Consider the following 21106-nt stretch of genomic DNA (forward strand, 5'->3'; position numbering starts at 1 on the left):
ACTTTGAAAGTGAAGAAATTGGTGTGACCTTGAAGACTTGGTATTCATTTGAGGAACATGAAGCGTGAAGACTTTTGTTTTCGTAGTTTCGTTTTCTCTTTCTTGAGTCATAGGAAACACCGTACTGTTAAAGGGGGTCGAGGAAATACTAAGGAAATTTCCATGTGATGCTCAACTCAAAATCCTACACCTACCAATCCCTTCGAGTGAAGCCTTTGGAAATCTCATACAGTTCAGTCAATTTCTTCAGTGACAGAGACGAAGTTCTTCTGGTCGCTGAGGAATTTGTTCTGACTGAGGAGTTAGGAATTCGCTAGTGCAGATTGCCTAAACAATGAGGAACATGATAGCCCTGAGGAATTTGAGAGTCAAATTTCCGACTGTTGCTGTGCTACGCGCCAGCTGTCCCAAAATATCTTATCCACATAACGGTCATATCATTGAAGGGCATTTATGTCTTATCATGTCGGGCTGCTCCCTAGGCTATAAATAGCCGCCCCCTACAACCATTAGCTGGTTGGCTGCTCCGAGAGAAACTGACACTTGTCATTTAAGAGCATCCCATCCTCCGAGGACTTTGAGAGAAAATCATCGAGTGAGGAAAACCCAAAACCAAACCCCTACAAACCCAAAGTGATTGAGCATCACTGAAGATATTGATCCTGCATGGATCCGACGCTTGTTACCTTTGAAGACTGTGCTTCTTCCAGACGGTTAGGCGTCATGGTCTAGAGCATCCAAGAGGAATTGTGTATCGCCGAGTGACCGAGTCTGTGAAGGTTTGGAAGTCGCCTGAAGACTTACCACGAGTGATTAGACGAGGTCTGTGTGACCTTAGTTCAAGGAGAATACGGTGAGGACTTGGTGTGCTGAGCTGTGTGCTCAGCGACTGGGTGTCCGGGACTGTGTGTCCTCGAGTTTAAATACTCAGCCGCTCCAACCAGACGTACAACTGAGACAGGAGTTGGAACTGGTCTACCAAATCATTGTCTTCACCAACCTTACTGGTTCTATTTCCTCAACTCATTCATTTCCTCGTTACTGTGTTGAGTGTTTGTTCATATCTGTGTTTGAAGACTTTAACTGAAGACTTTCTCAATTTCCTCAGTTCAATTTCTTCAGTGTGTTTGTCTTCATCTTGAGTTATCCTGTGATTATGTTTTCTGTACTCTGTGATTGTCTTCATTTCATCATGATGACCATGCCTGTATTCTGTTGTGCTTACTTCTGAGTACTTATTCTGCAGCAAGTAGTTCTTCGCTAAGCAATTTCCTCACCGGCAAATTCCTCAGTGAAGAATTCATAAAAATCACCTATTCACCCCCCTCTAGTCGATATAATGCACTTTCAATTGGTATCAGAGCAAGGTACTCCCTTGTTTTGTGTGATTTCGTTTAACCACCTGGAGTTTTAGTTATGTCGACTGCAGGTATGATCAAGGTCTCGGCTGGGTGTCCTACCTTTGATGGAATGGACTACCCCTACTGGAAGAACAAGATGTGAATGCATCTTGAGGCAATTGATAACGATCTCTGGTATTTTGTGGAAAATGGTGTTCCCTCTGTCTCGCCCTCACTGAACGCTACCGATGTGAATAGATTCAAGCAACTCGATTCTCAATCAAAGAATATCGTATGTGGCCAGCTGAGCAAAGGACGGTATGGAAGAGTGAGTGCTTTGGAAACTGCTAAGCTTATCTGGGATAGGCTGTCCAAAGTAAATGAAGGAGTCTCAACTCAGCGTGACTCTCGAGTTGATGTTCTTCGAAATCTCTTCAACCGCTTCAAAAGACTCGACAATGAAAATGTTCAACAAACCTTCGATCGCCTCACTGACATCTCAAATGAGCTTCAAGCACTTGGTGCCACTGACATCACCGACCAAGAGGTGGTGAAGAAATTGTTGAGATCGCTAGATTCCTCATTTGATACTCTGGCACTGATGATACAAGAACGTGCTGACTACAAGTCACTTGATCCCGCTGATATCCTCGAGAGGCTAAATACTCATGAGTTCCAGCTTGCTAAAAAGAGAGATCTCTATGGTTCGAGCTATGGTAATCACGTGCCCTGAAGGCCAAGGCAGTGTCTGAATCTGAATGTGAAGATTCTGGTAGCAGCCTTGGTGATCCTGAAGAATTGAGCTAGGATCTAGCACTGCTCGTGAAGAAGTTCCAGAAGTTCTCAAGACGTGGTCCCATTGGAAAATCCTCAAGAAGCAGTAATTCCTCATCCAGTGACTATAAGAGAAGGCTATGCCACAAATGCAAGAAACCTGGTCACTATATTCAAGATTATCCTCAGTGGAAAAGGAATTAAAGAAGAAGAAATACAAGGATTACAGTTCTGATGACGCTAAGAAGAAGAAGAAATCGTCAAAGTCTTCATCGTCAAAATCCTCGAAGTCTTCATCTCACAAGAAGAGCAGCTCCAAGAAGGCTCAGTCATTCATTGGCAAGGAAATGGACTCTGAAGTTGAATCTGAGGAACATGAGGAAGAGGAGGCATCTGAGGAGTCCGAGTCTGGTGTGGCAAGTCTGGCTCTCGCTACTGCATTCGTCAACAAGTCCATCTTCAACTCTGAAGAAATTGACCTCACCAACAAGGCTGATGAAGATAATGATGACTACGCTCCCACCTATTGCTTCATGGCAAAGGGTGCAAAGGTACACACATATACCTCCTCTGAATCTAGTGAGAATGAATCTGATGAAGATCTCAAGCCCAACTACTCTAAACTTGCTAAGATTTTTGTACAACAACAAAGGGCTTTTGAAAAGGTTCAAAACATGCTAGACAAAAGTGATGATATGTTGGGTGAAGAAATGGATCGCACTAAAGCCCTGACTGAAAATCTTCAGAGACTTCAGTCGAGGTTTGACAGCCTTCAAGGTCATCATAACACTCTCTTATCTGATCATGAGAAGCTTTCTTATGAATTTCTTCAAAGAAAGCAAGATCTTGAGAATCTAAGAGTGAGTTATGAAGATCTTCAGAAGGAGCACGATTCATTGCTAGCTCAACAAATCAGCGCTTCTCAAGAAGAATTTGTTCCTCCATGCTTAAAGTGCATTGAACATGAATCTGCTAATTCTTCACCTGAATGTTCAAATGCTTCAACTGTTACAAATTCTTCACCTGCCTTTGCTATCACTAATTCCTCATCTGAGGACATTGCTAGTATCACTGACAATGCAGGGCAGAAGGAATTGTACATGACAGGCATGTACAAAAGCCTCAAAGGGCATCAGACTCTTTGTGATGTGCTTAAAAAGCAGATCCTCAACAGAAACCCTAGGAAAGAGGGTATTGCCGTTGAGAGGAAACTCAATGCTGATGGAACATATTGGAAGCTTGAGCAGTACCCCAAAACATCATGGGTTGCTGCAAAGGGACCTCCAGTTGATCCATCTAACTTATCTGGCTTTACATGTGAATCTCCTCATTCTTCTGATGAGTCATTTGACTCCAACTATAAACTGTTCAAAAATCAGAATGGTGAAGTATTTGCTAGATATGTTGGCACTAACTGTAGGAACGGTTCTCCTATAAAGAAAATCTGGGTTCCCAAGAAATGCCTTGAAAGTCTTCAGGTGAATGTCCTCATGACACCACCTGTGAAGAATAGGAACCCCAGATCGAACTCTTCATATGGATCCAAGTCCTCATGCGGACCAAATTCCTCAAAAGGATCAAAGTCCTCATATGATTATCATCGTGCTAACAACTCTGTTTCGTAGGGAAGAGCTAAGGGCTATGAATATGTGCATTATTCTTCACACCATTATGTTCATAAGTCCTCGAAGAATTTCTCTGCCTATTCATATGCTTACCCTAACTCCTCTTATGTGAAACGAAATGGATTGGCCTCTATGCCACCATTCTCTTATGGAGCTCGCAGAGTGATGAACTCTTTGCCACCCCTTCAGATGTGGGTGGTGAAGAAAAAGAAATAATCTCTTCTGCAGGGTCCGGTCTCCAGACGTGCTTTAACGTCCGAAGAATTTGCTGGGGGCCTGACAAAATTGCCTAAAAGGACGCAGGCTAATCATGAAGAAATGAACCTTCATTTCACACGTCCTCCTACTGCTATATCTGTTTTACTGCTTGATGAAATTCATGATGAACTTGATATCATATTCTTCATTGACGAAGTATATGAGATCGTAAGTTGCACTAATTCATCTGCAGGATGATCAACCCAAAGCCAATGAGTGGGTCCTCGATAGTGGATGTACAAATCACATGACTGGTGACAAGAATCTATTGATGGATGCTCCCTTATCACCATCACATCTGAAGCATATCATCTTTGCTGACAAAGGCAAAAGTCAGGTATTGGGTCTTGGTAAGGTTGCGATCTCTAAGGACATACACATGGAAAAAGTCATGCTTGTTGAGTCCTTAGGATACAACCTCATGTCAGTCTCAATGCTTTGTGATCTTGGTATGGTTGTTGTCTTTGGCAAGTATCGTTGTGTTGTGATTATGGAAGCTGACAATTCCAAAGTCTTCGAAGGCTTTAGGAGAGGAGACTTGTATATTGTTGATTTCTCTACAGGACCACAACCAGCCGTGTGCCTACTTGCAAAAGCTTCAGAAGGCTGGCTATGGCATCGTCGACTTGGTCACGCAGGCATGAGGAATTTGCACACGGTTGCGAAGAAGAAGCATGTAATTGGCATTGAGAATGTCAAATTCCTCAAGGATCACTTGTGTGGAGCTTGTGAAGCTGGAAAAATGACCAAGGCCAAGCATCCAGCGAAGACTATCATGACCACTACTCGTCCATTCGAATTGCTTCACATGGACCTCTTTGGTCCTAATCATTACTCAGCCATCACTAATGATGCATCTCTATATGGCTTTGTTATTCTTGATGATTACTCTAGTTACACATGGGTATACATTGTTACTTACAAACATGAAGTGCAGGAAGTCTTCAAACGATTTTCCTCGAGGGCTTCAACCAACTTTGGTGTGAAGATCAAGCACATTAGGAGTGACAATGGAACTGAGTTCAAGAATTCCGGTCTTGATGACTATCTTGATGAACTTGGTATTACTCATGAGTTATCTGCTCCTTATACTCCTCAGCAAAATGGCGTCGTGAAGCGCAAGAACAAAACTCTTGTTGAGATGGCTCGTACTATGCTTGATGAATACAGAACGCCTCGTCGTTTTTGGATTGATGCAATTGATACCGCGTGCCACATCATCAACAGAGTATATCTTCACAAATTCTTCAAGAAGACTGTCTATGAACTCCTCACTGACAAGAAACCCAATGTGAGTTATTTCATTCGGTGCTGAATGTTGGATTAGAGATCCTCATCACAATGCTAAATTTGCACCGAAAGCACATGAAGGTTTTATGCTTGGTTACGGAAAGGACTCGCACACCTACAGAGTCTTCAACAACGCTCTTCACAAGGTTGTTGAAACTGTAGATGTGCGGTTCGATGAGACTAATGGCTCGCAAATAGAGCACCTACCTTCTGTGATAGATGAACCAGCACATGAGGATTCTATCAAGTTCAAGGTGACTGAGGATGTCATTCCTACTGAACAATCTGCCGAAGAATTCATTCCAGAACGTGAAGAACGTCTAGCTGATGCACCTGAAGATAATGCTGAAGAAAATGGTGCTGAAGAAAATGCTGATCAAATTCCTCGACGACAACCAGCTCATCCTCGCGTTGCAAAAGAAGTGCAAGTTGAAAAGATCATCGATGACATTGAAGCACCAGGTCCTCTCACACGCTCAAAAGCTTCATATTTATCTAACTTTTGTGGGCACTATGCTTTTGTCTCTATCACATAGCCCACTAAGATAGATGACGCATTTCTGGAGCCCGAGTGGATTCAGGCCATGCAAGAAGAATTACATTAGTTTGAGCTCAACAATGTCTGGGAACTGGTCAAACGTCCAGATCCTCGCAAGCATAATAACATTGGCACAAAGTGGATCTACCGCAACAAGCAAGATGAAAATGGCCTTGTGGTGAGGAATAAGGCACGACTTGTAGCTCAAGGCTACACACAGGTTGAAGGAATTGATTTTGATGAAACTTTTGCACCTGTTGCTAGACTTGAGGCTATTCGCATATTACTTGCTTATGCTAACCATCATGATATCACTCTATATCAAATGGATGTGAAAAGTGCATTCCTCAATGGTAAGCTTGAGGAAGAAGTATATGTTGCTCAACCCCCAGGTTTTGAAGATCCAAAGAATCTTGACAAAGTCTTCAGACTCAACAAGGCCCTCTATGGCCTCAAGCAGGCCCCTCGGGCGTGGTATGATACCTTGAAGGAATTCTTCGTGAAGAATGGCTTCACACCCGGTTCACTCGACCCTACTCTCTTTACTAAATCTTATGATGGTGAACTGTTTGTGTGCCAAATATACATTGATGATATTATCTTTGGCTGTACTGACCAACGTTATAGTGATGAATTTGCCTATATGATGAGTGAAGAATATCAAATGTTTATGATGGGAGAGTTGAAATTCTTCTTAGGTCTTCAAATTCGTCAACAGCGCAATGGCATATTCATATCTCAGGAGAAATACCTCAAGGATGTTCTGAGGAAATTCGGCATGCAAGATTGCAATGGCGTCAAAATTCCAATGCCCACAAATGGCCATCTATGCACTGATGAAAATGGTATTGACTTTGATCACAAGGTATACCGCTCCATGATTGGTTCTTTATTGTACTTATGTGCATCTAGGACAGATATAATGCTTAGTGTTTGCATGTGTGCCCGATTTCAAGCTGCACCGAAGGAATCACACCATAAGGCTGTGAAGCATATTCTTCGATATCTAGCTCACACACCAACACTAGGATTATGGTACCCCAAGGGCACTACTTTTGATCTCATTGGATATTCTGACTCTGACTATGCTGGTGATCGTGTGGACCGCAAGTCAACATCTGGTACTTGTCATTTCCTCGGACGATCTTTGGTCTATTGGTCCTCGAAGAAACAGAACTGCGTATCACTGTCTACTGCGGAAGCTGAGTACATTGCTGCTGGTTCTTGTTGTGCTCAATTGCTGTGGATGAAACAAACTCTCAAGGACTACGGCATCAACGTGAAGAATGTGCCTCTCTACTGTGATAATGAGAGTGCCATCAAGATTGCTCACAACCCAATTCAGCACTCGAAGACAAAGCACATTCAGATTCGTCATCATTTTCTTCGCGATCATGTGTTGAAGGGCGACATCTTTATTGATCATGTGAAGACTGAAGAACAGCTAGCCGATATCTTCACAAAGCCCTTGGATGAGAAGATATTTAGCAAGTTGCGATGTGAGCTAAATATCTTAGAATCTTCGAATGTTCTTTGAAAAGGACACACATCCTGACACTTATGCAAAATGGATGACTTAGATGTGCAACACATGAAGAAACGTTTTTCTTCAATCAATGAAGAACAACACTCTAAGTGTGAAGAAATTAATGAAGAATTTGATTCACAGAACCCTATGACAATTGTACGCGGTGTCTGAAATCATCATTCTTACACGGTGGGTCACGCCACCACCAAAATTGAAAATCTTCAATTTGAGTTTTTCCTCAGTTTTTGAAATTCTTCAGTTTTTCAAATTCTTCAACTTTGCAAAATTTTCACTATTTCCGTCGTTCTTCTTCATTGGCTATATATATATATATATATATATATATATATATATATATATATATATATATATATTGTCCTCTACAGCATTCACTTATGGCTATTTCTTCAAGTTGCATTTTCTGCTAAGTGAATGTGATCGGACCCTTCCCCCTCTATGCTATACTCAACCCAATCTATTCACAAATTCTTCATGTGCGTTCTATTTGAAACTCATTCAAAATCTTCACTGTGTCCTTGTCAGCTGAAGAAATTGCGAACGGAACTTTAAAACTAATCTTATCCAAATTTTCGGTTTTGCCGCTCAAACCGTTCCGCATCTCACAATAGACTTATCTATTCACCCACGATCTAACACGATCTCCACTTTTCAGTACGTGGGTGACACATATCAAGCGAATGAGAAAGGTCAAGGCATGTTCGTCCTAAATCTTCGGGCGAACAGTTTTTCACCGTGGCTATAAATACCCGTCTCCCCTTCCTCACTTCCTTTACTCCGCTCGACCGCTCTCTCTCTCGCTCAAGCTTCTCAAACCCTAGCGCCGCTGCTACTCCATCGTTGTCGGTGAGGAAGAGATTCACTGCCTCGAGCTCGTCACCGTCGTACTCGCGCCTGCCGCGGAAATCTTCACTCCGCCGCCGCCGTAGCTGTCTTCCTCCGCCGAGTTAGGGCGTGGAAGATCTGAACTGACGAGCTTCAAATCTACACTTCTCAGTTCGTCGTGTTCTTCATCCAGGGTAATTAAAAGTTACTTTTACTGCCCTCTTTGATCCAAATTTTCTCTACAAAATCTTTAAAGGTGTTTTATTCTTCAAATCCTCACACACAAAACACCTCACTAGTCATCTGTTCTTGATTCGTTTCTCTAAGCATCATTTTTCTTCAAGATTCCTCAATTGTGTGGATCTTCGATCTATACAACTCTGGAACCTAAGACAAAGAACGCTTAGTGAAATTCTTCAAGGCTCATCTGGTCAAATTCCTCAAACTTGTTGTTTTTGGAAAACCTTCTGAGAAGGGATATGACCTCTCCAAATTCCTCGCAACTATACTCTGTTCACAGGTACTTATGTCCGCTGCTGAATCACTAGGTTCTCATCAACTTAACTCATTTGCAGCGTTCCTCGAAGAAAAGTTGCACACTTCTTCAGAGACTTTGATTGTTCAAATTCCTCAACTGAAGAATATGGCAGACGGAAAGAAGCCACAGAAAGGAGGAAAGAGGCCTGAGGTCATGACTTCTTTTGAAATACCCGAGGACATCTATGCTGACTATTGCACACCTGATGAAGCCAAGTTCGGAAAGGAGAACAAAAATCAGCGCAAGGTGCGCATACAGAGGATTGAAAGGAGATGGGCAAGAGAATGGAGGGAGTACAGGTATGTTACTCCAAAGTACATGAAGAAATTCGCACTTAATCCTTCACGCCCAAGAGCTCCATTGGCACCTGGCCAAGAAACTGACCCCACCAGCATCAAGCGTGGTGAGGATTTTCCTGAAGAATGGGCCAAGCGTCAAGCCAAGTTGGCGAGACAAGCGAAAGAAGTAGTCAGGAAATTCAATGAAGACTCTGCTACTGCTGCTGCCACTGAGGCCTCTGTCAAACCAAGAAAATCTATGGCAAAGAAGCCCGCACACAAGCCAAGTGCTTCAACAGCTGCGCCCTCACGGACAATTTCCTCAGCAATGCCCTCACGGCCTGAATCTTCAAAGCCCTCACGGCCAATTCCTCATGCAGCTCCTGCTCCTCAAAAGTCCTCAGCAGCTCCTCCAAAGTCCTCAGCACCTGTGCATCAGCCACGTGCCAAAGGACTGCAGGCATCTCTATTGCCTCTGGTGTCTCAGAAAGTTCCTTAGCTGCACCAAATTCTTCATCAGGCCCCACACTACTGAAGACAAAGGCAACTGCTGGACGAGGTCCTTGGCCAAGTCCGAAGAAGAAACAGGTTGCCTTCCAAGTGCCATCTGATGATGAAGCTGATGATGATGAACTTGCAGACATCATCAGAGACAGGCAAGTTAGGGCTGCTAGAGCCAAAGGCACACCTGTGCCACTGCTTTTGGATCCAAGGGCGATCCTTGAATACATTGATCTCTGGCACAAGGATCCAGACACCCCTATGCCTGATTTTCATTTGACTCCTGGACAAAATCACATGCTGACCCATTTCAACACTGAAGATAAATGGAAATTTGAGAAGGCTAGGCAGATCAAGAAGGCTCAGTTCAGGAAAGAGAAGTTCCTGAGGAAAAATGTTGTCAGAATGACAACTGAGGAACTCCTCAAGATCCAGTCTGAAATCAAAGCCCTCAGCGATGACTTCGATGCCTATTATGCTGATTGCCAAGGAGCAAAAGTCAGATTTGTCAACTTGACAAAGAAGTTCACCAATGTTGCACCTCCAACGCAACAAGAAGTTCCTCAGGCTGGAGCCTCTGCTCAGCCTACTGAAGAACATGCCAGCACCGCTGATGATTTTCAGCCTGCTGAAGAAAATGCTAGTTCCAGGGCTGATGACTCCATTCCAGCTGCTGAAGAAATTGCCAGGGCATCCTCTAGTGGTGCACCTGAAGAAACTGAAGAAATCAGGGCAACTGCATCAGTTGCGCCTGAGGAAATTCAAACAAGTTCCTCAGCTCCTCCCGCGCCTACACCAACTCCTATCCTTCCATCTGCATCAGATGTGAAGAAGACCAAGGCTGCTGAGCGAGCTGCAGTGAAGAAAAGGAAAGCATCAGCTGCGTCAAATTCTTCAGCCGCGAAGAAAATGAAGCCTATGACCAGCTCGTTTGAAAATCCGATTGATGATGTTCCGATTTCCACCATGCCATCAAAGGACCTTGTTCCTTTTGGTGAAGATTATGTGATTCCTAGCGGATCTGATGAAGAAAATCATTCTGCTGCTTCGTCAGAGCAGATTGATGAAGAAATTGAAGTGGATGCAATCCCTTCAACACCAATCACTTCCTCGCCTATGCCTCAGTTCACAGCTGAAGAGGCTGGCGTTGAAGAAATTGACGACGAAGACATGGATATTGGATGCACTACGCCTGTGATGAATGATGACTTTTGGGAAAGTCAGCATCCCAATTCTCCACTCTTCACCCCAATTCAACAAATACCTCAGTCCCCTGCACCAACTATTCAACTGGGCTCTGAAGAAACTCATCCCACCTCATCTGTGCATGAAGAAATTCTAGCCACTAGTGCTGAAGAACCTGCTGCTGCTGATCCTCTGAACACGCAGACTGCACATGAAGAGGAACCAGAAAATCCTTAGCCTGAAGAACCAGAGATTGCGATTCCTGAGGTAGTGATGCAACTCACTGACACTCCTCTGCCAAAACCAAAGGATCCATTCTCGCGCAAGCAAAAGTTCAAGGCTGAAGACTTCTTTGGCGAGCATGTTTTCTTCACTGATTACAATCCATATGATTCTGCTCGCATAAGGAAGAGGCGTTTCTGGGCTGCTAGTCAAGCCAACTTTTATTCCTCTGTGCTATTCGACAAAGACAAAGTCTTCAATCATGCACACATTCCTCACGTGGACATGGAATCTCTGTCAGGCTTCGAAGCATTCCTCAGTGTTCTTCACGATCCTGGATTGCTGAATTTCTGCACTGACATTTGTGATTGGAATGAAGAACTCATTCTTCAATTCTATGCGACGTTGCACATCACAGGAAATTCTGAAGATGTGAACTCATGGGTGCTGGACTGGATGTCAGAAAATACTCACTACAAGGCACCAGCAACTGAATTGCTTCGTGCCCTCCCACTCAGTCCTCCCCTTGACGGTGCTCGTTGCATCTACAGTGAACCTGAGCTTACAAATCATTACATGCAAGTGCTGATGAAGCCTTTGAAGCCAGGGCAGGCCCCACGAACCAAATTCCTCGTCAAGGAATTACTATATGTGCCTCGGACTGTCTATCGCATTCTGACGAAGACAATGAGTCCTATCAAAGGCCACGACTCAAATGATGAAGAAGTCGTTGGCATCATGAAGAATATGCTTTTCAATATCATTCATGGCGTTCCCGTCAACTTCCATGATTTCTTCATGAGGACTCTGGCGAATATTGCTACGTCACCATTTGAGCTGAAGCCTTATGCACCATGGATTATGAGGTTCATCAGGACAAGGTCTTCACTCAATTACAAGGCTGATACTCTGAACCACTGCAGCTACTTGCCTCCAATTGAAGTCCTCAAACGGACATTTTCCTCAGCTGATGACAAAGGCAAGGCAACTGCTGTGATAGATGAAGGCATTCGTCCATTGGATGGTCAATTTCGCAAGGCTGCATCCTACTCCACTAATGATGACTCTGCCACACATGACTCTGCCGCCAACAACTCTGCCAAGCAAAATCCTCAAGCCACAGCACCCAGGGTGATGACTGATCGTGAGTTACTCCTCAGTCTTCATCAGAAAGTTGATCGCAATCATAAATGGGTCAAGTGTCAGTTTGGTTCAATTCTTCACAAAATGACCTCAACACACAATGCAGTGAAGAAAAACCAATACTACCTCCATGAAACCTTCAACCGTACCTGGGCTGTCCTATCTCATGTCTATAGCGCAGAAGATCTGGAGAAAATGGGTCTCAAAGAAGAATTTGACTGGTCTACACCTCCGCCAAAGAAATTCAAGAAGGTCAAGGTTCCTTCATTGGTGGCCAGCTCCTATTCTTCATCGCGCGACACTGATGAAAATGAAGACTTGGACGACACTGCGGCAGGCCCTACTACAACAACCGACCCCAACAACGCTGGCGCTCCTCCATCAACTTGATATTTTTCAGGGGCGTTAGTCCTCAGTTTCGATCCTTTTGGTCATTTGATGACAAAGGGGGAGAAATTTGAGTTAGTCTTCAAGCGGGTCTATTATATGGGCGTTTTTTTTGCTAAGTTACAACTCTCGTTCTTCTGAAACTTTTATTGGATCGAGTTGTAATCTTAAACCCGATGGTGCTCTGATACTTTTGATGTGTTCCTCTGCATGCTTATTCTTCGTTATATGTTAATACACGCATGCTGAATTACATCAGTCACCATATTTCATCATGCATTTCAAATTCTTCATATTATATGTCAAATGCGTGTATGAATTACAAGATATAGGGGGTGATCTCCATGATTCAACTCTTCAAATGTGCATTGCCTCAAAAGCAAATTCCTCACTATGCACATCTTCAGGGGGAGTTCTTCTATATCTTGCAATCAAATTCCTCAATATCAGTATTTACACTTCATATGTTTATCCCCGTTGAGGGGGAGATTGTAAGTGCATCTAGTGCCCCTTAGTGATTTTGGTGTATTGAAGACTTATAGGTTAAGGGACTAATGTGTATATGAGTGTACACAGGTCTATAAGTCTATGAGGAGTTTGATATTTACAGAGAAAGTCGACCCCTAAAAATGAAGTTCTTCGACTGACGACTTTGGTATTCTGAAGACTTTCTGAAGACTTTGAAAGTGAAGAAATTGGTGTGACCTTGAAGACTTGGTATTCATTTGAGGAACATGAAGCGTGAAGACTTTTGTTTTCATAGTTTAGTTTTCTCTTTCTTGAGTCATAGGAAACACCGTACTGTTAAAGGGGGTCGAGGAAATACTAAGGAAAAAATTCCATGTGATGCTCAACTCAAAATCCTACACCTACCAATCCCTTCGAGTGAAGCCTTTGGAAATCTCATACAGTTCAGTCAATTTCTTCAGTGACAGAGACGAAGTTCTTCTGGTCGCTCAGGAATTTGTTCTGACTGCGGAGTTAGGAATTCGCCAGTGCGGATTGCCTACACAGTGACGAACATGATAGCCCTGAGGAATTTGAGAGTCAAATTTCCGACCGTTGCTGTGCTACGCGCCAGCTGTCCCAAAATATCTTATCCACCTAACGGTCATATCATTGAAGGGCATTTATGACTTATCATGTCGGGCTGCTCCCTAGGCTATAAATAGCCGCCCCCTACAACCACTAGCTGGTTGGCTGTTCCGAGAGAAACTGACACTTGTCATTTGAGAGCATCCCATCCTCCGAGGACTTTGAGCGAAAATCATCGAGTGAGGAAAACCCAAAACCAAACCCCTACAAACCCAAAGTGATTGAGCATCACTGAAGAGATTGATCCTACGTGGATCCGATGCTTGTTACCTTTGAAGACTGTCCTTCTTCCAGACGGTTAGGCGTCATGGTCTAGAGCATCCAAGAGGAATTGTGGATCGCCGAGTGACCGAGTTTGTGAAGGTTTGGAAGTAGCCTGAAGACTTACGACGAGTGATTGGACGAGGTCTCTGTGACCTTAGTTCAAGGAGAATACAGTGAGGACTTGGCGTCCTGAGCTGCGTGCTCAGCGACTGGGTGTCCGGGACTGTGTGTCCTCGAGTTTAAATACTCAGCCGCTCCAACCAGACGTACAACTGAAACAACAGTTGGAACTGGTCTACCAAATCATTTCCTTCACCAACCTTACTGGTTCTATTTCCTCAACTCATTCATTTCCTCATTACTGTGTTGAGTGTTTGTTCATATCTGTGTTTGAAGACTTTGACTGAAGACTTTCTCAATTTCCTTAGTTTAATTTCTTCAGCCTGTTTGTCTTCATCTTGAGTTATCCTGTGATTACGCTTTCTGTACTCTGTGATTGTCTTCATTTCATCATGATGACCATGCATGTATTCTCTTATGCTTACTTCTGAGTACTTATTCCGCTGCAAGTAGTTCTTCGCTAAGGAATTTCCTCACCGGCAAATTCCTCAGTGAAGAATTCATAAAAATCGCCTATTCACCCCCCCTCTAGTCGATATAACGCACTTTCATACTACCCCAACCTTGCCTCCACTGCCAAACACAAACTTGATCATCGGTCCCTGTCCTGTGTGTTCCTTGGGTATCCCTCCGACCACCGCGGGTAGCGTTGCTTCGATCCCTCCTTGCATCGTGTTATCACCTCGCGCCACGTCTACTTCAACGAGACGGATTTCCCTTTGCTACACCACCACCCCATCACACAGTCGTGGCCTCGCCACCTGCCTTTGCACTGCCCATGTTGCAGGGTGCCCGTGCTCGAGCAGTCTCCTCGCGCGCGTGACTCGTGCGTCTCCACCAACGCAGTCACGGGCGACACGGCTGTGTCCGCCCCGCGCGCGGGCCTCGCGTTCAAGCTCCACCGTCGGATCTTCATCCAGCGGTGTCACGTCTTCACCCAGCGCACCCTGCATGCATCCACATGCAGCCGCTGATCTGCCGATCAACGCTCCTGGTGCACCCCCCCCCCCCCCCGACCCCGGCCCTTCGTCTTCAACCTGTGCAAGGCCGGCGTCGGGTGGCTCCTCCTCACCGCCACCGGCGCTAGCGGTGCCGCCGGCTCCGCGTCATATGGTGACACGCGTGCAGACCGGCAAGCTCCGCTCCAACCCATGCTACCACGACGGCCTCGTCGCCACTACTTCGCCGGAGGTCGTCTCGCCGGTGCCCTCGTCCGTTCGCGTCACCGTTCGCGACCCGCACTGGCTTGCCGCCATGCGCGACGAGTTCGATGCCCTTGTGCGCAACCGCACTTGGGAGCTGGTGCCTCGTCCTCCCGGCGCCAATCTGATCACCGGCAAGTGGGTCTTCAAGCACAAGTACAAGGCGGACGGGTCTCTCGAGCGTTACAAGGCCCACTGGGTTGTCCGCGGGTTCCGACAACGCGCTGGCGTGGATTACAGCGAGATCTTCTCGCCGGTCGTTAAGCCGGCCACCATCCGCACGGTGTTGACCATCGCCGCGGCGCGCAACTGGCCGGTCCATCAACTTGATGTGTCCAATGCCTTTCTGCATGGCACGCTGGAAGAAGAAGTGTACTACCTCCAGCCGACGGGCTTCGTCGACGCCGCCAAGCCCCACCAGGTCTGCCGCCTCTCCAAGTCTCTCTATGGCTTGAAGCAGGCGCCGCACACGTGGTTCCTTCGCTTCGCTGGCTTCCTTCTGTCCATCGGCTTCACCGCGACGTACTCTGACTCGTCGCTCTTCATCGCCGCTGCGGACCCGACACTGCCCTGCTGCTTCTCTACGTCGACGACATCGTCCTCAGGGCGTCCTCGCCTGCGGCGCTCCGGCACGTCATCGCTCAACTCACCATGGAGTTTGCCATGAAGGATCTTGGTCCTCTCCACTTCTTCCTTGGCATCCGCGTCACGCGCACGACGGCGGGCTTCTTCCTCTTCCAGCAGTAGTACGCCAGTGATATTCTGGATCATGCTGGCATGGACTCCTGTTGCCCGTCTCCCACTCCAATCGACACCAAGGGCAAGCTACCGACCGCAGACGGGCCTCGTGTCAATGATCCGTCCTCCTACCGCAGCATCGTCGGCGCTCTACAGTACTTGACGATCAAGCGCCTGGAGATCGCGTATGCTGTGCAGTGAATCTGCCTTCACATGCACGATCCCCGTGAGTGTCATCTCGGGTTGATCAAGCGTGTGCTCCGGTACGTTCGCGGCATGCCCACGCTCGGTCTTCATCTCCGTGCCTTGTGTATGCTCGACCTGTGGGCGTTCACGAACGCCGATTGGGTGGGCTGCCCCGACACCCGGCGATCCACCTCCAGCTTCTGCATCTACCTCGGTGACGCCCTCGTCTCTTGGTCATCGAAGCGGCAAGACACCGTCTCGCGCTCCAGCGCTGAGGTGGAGTACCGCGGCGTTGTGAATGCCGTCGCTGAGTGCATCTGGCTTTGGCAACTACTTCGCGAGCTGTTTGCCCCCATCAACAAGGCCACGCTGGTGTACTACGACAATGTCTCTGTCGTCTACCTGTCGGCCAATCCAGTCCATCATCGCCAGATGAAGCATATGGAGCTGGATATCCTCTTCGTTTGCGAGCGGGTGGCGCTTGGCGAGTTCCCGTTCTTCACATTCCCACGCAACAACAACTTGCGGATATCATGACGAAGGGACTGCCGTCAGAGGTCTCCCGTGACTTTCCGGTCCAGTCTTTGCGTCGCTGCCGCCGACGTCACGACTGCGCGGGGGTGGGGGGGGTTAGACTAGGTAGTCATCCCGTATGTGCTCCTGTATAGTATGTCATACGTAGAGCTTTGATCGTGCAGCAGTTTTGCTTGAGTAGTGCTGCAAGTCGTCATGTTAGTGGCTCACCCACGATCTCGCTCGGCTCGGGCCAGCACCTTGTATAAACCTCGCAGCCCCGAGCATAATCGATGTGTGTTGTGTCCATTCTCTCCCGCCTCCGTAACAGTAATCTCATCTCGTCTTGCTTTGGAGAAATTTAGTTTCTGAACCACCTTTTCAAACCAGATAGCATGCTGTGTGTTGTCGCTAAATGATCATAAACATCATCATCTGCAATACTCTACTACAACTTGAACCGATTTATTATTTTCTTCTAGAAACTCTATTATTTTCGGTCATCGTACATCCATTGCCGGCTCATCTTCATTACACAACACCGAAAAGACCGAATTAATACAAGTTCATACACACTTATTCTCATAAAACAACATACAAACTCTCTAGCTAAATCATTTAAATGTAACAACAAATGCGATCAAGATCGCAACTAAGGTAACAATTGATCCAACAGCATAATGATACCAAGCCTCACTATTAATGGCATATTTTTTAATCTTTCTAATCTTTAAGCGCATTGCATCCATCTTGATCTTTTGATCATCGACGACATCGGCAACATGCAACTCCAATTCCATCTTCTCCTCCTCAATTCTTTTCAATTTTTTCTTCAAATACTCGCTTTCTTGTTCAACTAAATTTAACCTCTCGACAAGAGGGTCGGTAGGAATTTTCGGTTCACATACCTCCTAGATAAAAACATCTATGTCAACTTGATGGGCATAATTTGTCATAAAAACGAATTGCAAAAAATACTTATAAAAGAGAATATAGCACATAAGAATCATAAACCGGACGAGGGCCGACGGGGACGGATATCAAAACCATGCCACTATGTATAACAAACAACGTACGGGTAAGAAAATTATACAAGTAACTATCTAAATCACACAAACATGAATTTTTTTATATAAAAAGGATAAGAACAAGAGGCTCACCAAGGTGGTGCCGGCGACGGGACGGTGCGGGCGATCGACGGTGGTTAGGATGGGGACGGGAATGCACTAAGTAAACCACATACCTACACATGCAAACTAAGAAGTTAATTTGAGCTCAAAATGCATATAAATCAAATAAACTAGCACATATAAATACTCCCAAACTAAAACCCACAAATCATTATACTTATAGAGCATTGCAAGAGCTAATCTAGCAACGAGAGATGAAAGGACAAAGGGTCTGACCTTTGTGAACACTTGGATGGATGGGGTGCCTTCAAACCATGACAAATTTTTGCAAAAATGGAGGATGAGCTCGAGCAAGAGGGGAAGAACAGAGAGGAGAGAAAAGGGAAAGAATAAAGAGCTCGGGCTCGACGAAGGGTTTATATAGGAGCATCTTTAGTCCCGGTTCATGACACAAACCGGGACTAAAGGTTAGCCTCTAGTCCCGGCTTGTGTCACGAACCGGGACTAAAGGTGCTAGTGGGGCCCCAGCCAGACACCAGTCTGACACCGGCCTGCCACCGCCCCTTTAGTCCCGGTTCGTGTCAAGAACCGGTACTAGAGGTTCAACATGAACCGGGACTAATGATTCCCGCCTCCCTAGCCATTGGAACCGGCACTAATGGTCACATTAGTACTAGTCCGTTTACAAACCGGGACTATGAGTCTCACATAAAGTCGTTTTTCTACTAGTGGGTATACTCCATGTTGCCATCCCTGATGGTCTGTCCTGGAGTGAAGGACTCAACTTGGCCAAGGTGGCCATTTGAGTTGGCGAAGAGAGGGTGCTGCCGAAGACGAACATTTGCTCAGGTACAAAAGTCGAACCGGCCCCAGCCTGCTAATTGGTCTTGATTTGCATCGATCTGCGATGATCACCTAGCAGGACATGCAAGGGCCACCACAGATAGAGCTAAATCCGATAGATCTCGAGGTAGTTGATCCTAAGCCAGATGTCTTGAATGAGGGTAACAAGGACACAAGGTTTTTCCCAGGTTTGGGCTCTCATGAGGATATAACACCCTACGTCCTGCTCTGATTGTCTTATTGTGTTGGGTGTACAAAGTACAGATAATCTACCACGAGATTGTAATGTTTATATGAGCTCCCCCCCCCCCCCCCGGTTTATATAGTTGTCGGGGGTCCTAGGGCTACCTGATCCTAGTCGGCTACTTGCAGGGAGGAAAAGTCCTCCACGGATCTAGCGTCGAGTATACGTGAAGTATTCTAGACTTTCTTGTAATCGCCATGGGCTGCCCAGAGTGGCCTAGGACGGAACTGACATGGGGGACCTCGGTCTGCCCACTAGTTCAGGAGTCGACATTATGAGAGCCCCCCTAGCCAAGACACCATCAAGGACCGCACTGTGTGACTTTGTTCATCTCCCGGACACTCCTTTCATTGAGTTGCGGAATTTGGCCCATAGTGGAATTTTTCACACTATCATTGAGTTGCAACAATCCATAAATAAGTTCACCTGATAAACTTGGGCGACATGTTGCAACATTGGGAAGAAAATACAAGTCTATGACAATAGGGGCATGTTGCTTCAGGAGGCATGGCATTTCATAGTTCTTGGAGTGACAAACATCTGCCACATATACATGTGGCTAACTTGGACAATATACGGTTATGAACCAAACACACCCTTATACTCTAGAGGCATCTACCAAATTATTCGATAAATTCATATCCTCTAAAGAACCCCACAAATATTTATAGATATTTAACTGCACATATAAACCCACTATAATACAATAAAAGGTGGCTATGTAATTATACTGGTTTGCTTAAGTTTAGGATGTAACAATCCACTACGAGAAAAATATAATTATGATCATCCCAAATTATTTAATAAGTAAAAATATTGCGACAAAGTAAAGTTTTCTTTTAGCACAAGAAAATGTTTCTTAATACAACTTTGATAGTTATATCTAGAAAGTAGTACAACTATAAAGATTATTTGATACAAAATATACCATTGGAAGATCCTCTCTTATATACTTATCAAACACTATAAATCTTTTGTAATGTACTACACATACTATCGAACAAATTCATTGTTAAAGACAACATTTAAAAAGCATGCGCACCTTATAGTTTTTTTTACGAACAAGTGTCTTGTATGGACAAAATAAACATACTTAATGGCAAAGTTGAGTTGCTACAAAGTAAGAATGCTTAGTATAAACATGTGGGCATGATTTTATGATAGGAGAACTTAGGAAAATGCTACTTTTCACCCAATAGAGGTTGGAAGAAGTTAGTTTATGAGATGTCACATCCAATGACTTTCACAAATTATCACATTTTTTAAAACTAATCAGTAATAGTCACACTTTGTCATAACTGATATGGGGTCATGATATTGCCGCTCCATTAGTGCATGAAAGATATATGCTTAGTCTTGAACATAATCCCTATTTTAATAAACGATGACGAAGAATGTAGAACAGACGAAGGACGTAAAACTCTTGAAGATGCAAAGTCCCGCTACCTCTTAGCGCCAAGATGGGTGGCCGAGGCCAGGGTGTAAAAAATCCCATGACGACGACTGCAGCCCTTAACAAATCCCACATGTATGGTTATTCATTTTGTTTTCTCGTTGATTACACTACTTTTTTTTTTATTATTCTTTAACATGAAGCTTTTAAAAATCAAGGTGAACATTTTTTTAAATGCATTATAAATATCAATTTTAAATATCAAGGTGAACATTCTATCTACCCGTTTGAATTTCTAATCTCTTCCTTCCCGAACAAATCTAACATAATCGTGAATTGACCCCCCAACCCCCCTATCTCTTCATGTCCAGGTGACTCGCGTTGATTCAGCAACTATCAATGGCATATGCAACCTCTTGCCTCAATTCTGTCGGCTTCCTCTTTGATCTTCACTCGGCGGAACACCGTAAGATAAACGAAGAGGAGGAAGAGCCGTAAATTGGGAATGTTGGAATCTATATTTGGCATATAGTCTTTCAATCCGTTCTTCAGTTTTTTCAACTAGAAAGCCTCTCTAATCGGCAGACGAAATCTATGCGGGTCCATAATGTAGGTAGTCGGCAAAAGCGGCCTGCCGTGACGCAGTAGACAACAACTGCTAATATCGCCACATGGCAAAAACTTTGCCGAGTTATGTTGTTCTAGAACTTGGCAAGCCGAGTTTATTTTGTTTGGCGAGCAGTGGCGGAGACAGGGGGCTAGCAGGGCCCTGGCCCTCCCTAACATCAGGATTTCGCAAAATCAGTACTAATTTGCTGCTAAATATCTATTTTTCAACACTTTGGCCCTCCCCAACCTGTTTTAGTAGAACTTGGCCCCCGATACATATTTTCTGCCTCGGCCACTGTTCGTGAGTTCTCTTTACCTG

This window comes from Triticum aestivum, chromosome 6B (genome assembly GCF_018294505.1).
Source record: "Triticum aestivum cultivar Chinese Spring chromosome 6B, IWGSC CS RefSeq v2.1, whole genome shotgun sequence".
Taxonomy (NCBI): Eukaryota; Viridiplantae; Streptophyta; class Magnoliopsida; order Poales; family Poaceae; genus Triticum; species Triticum aestivum.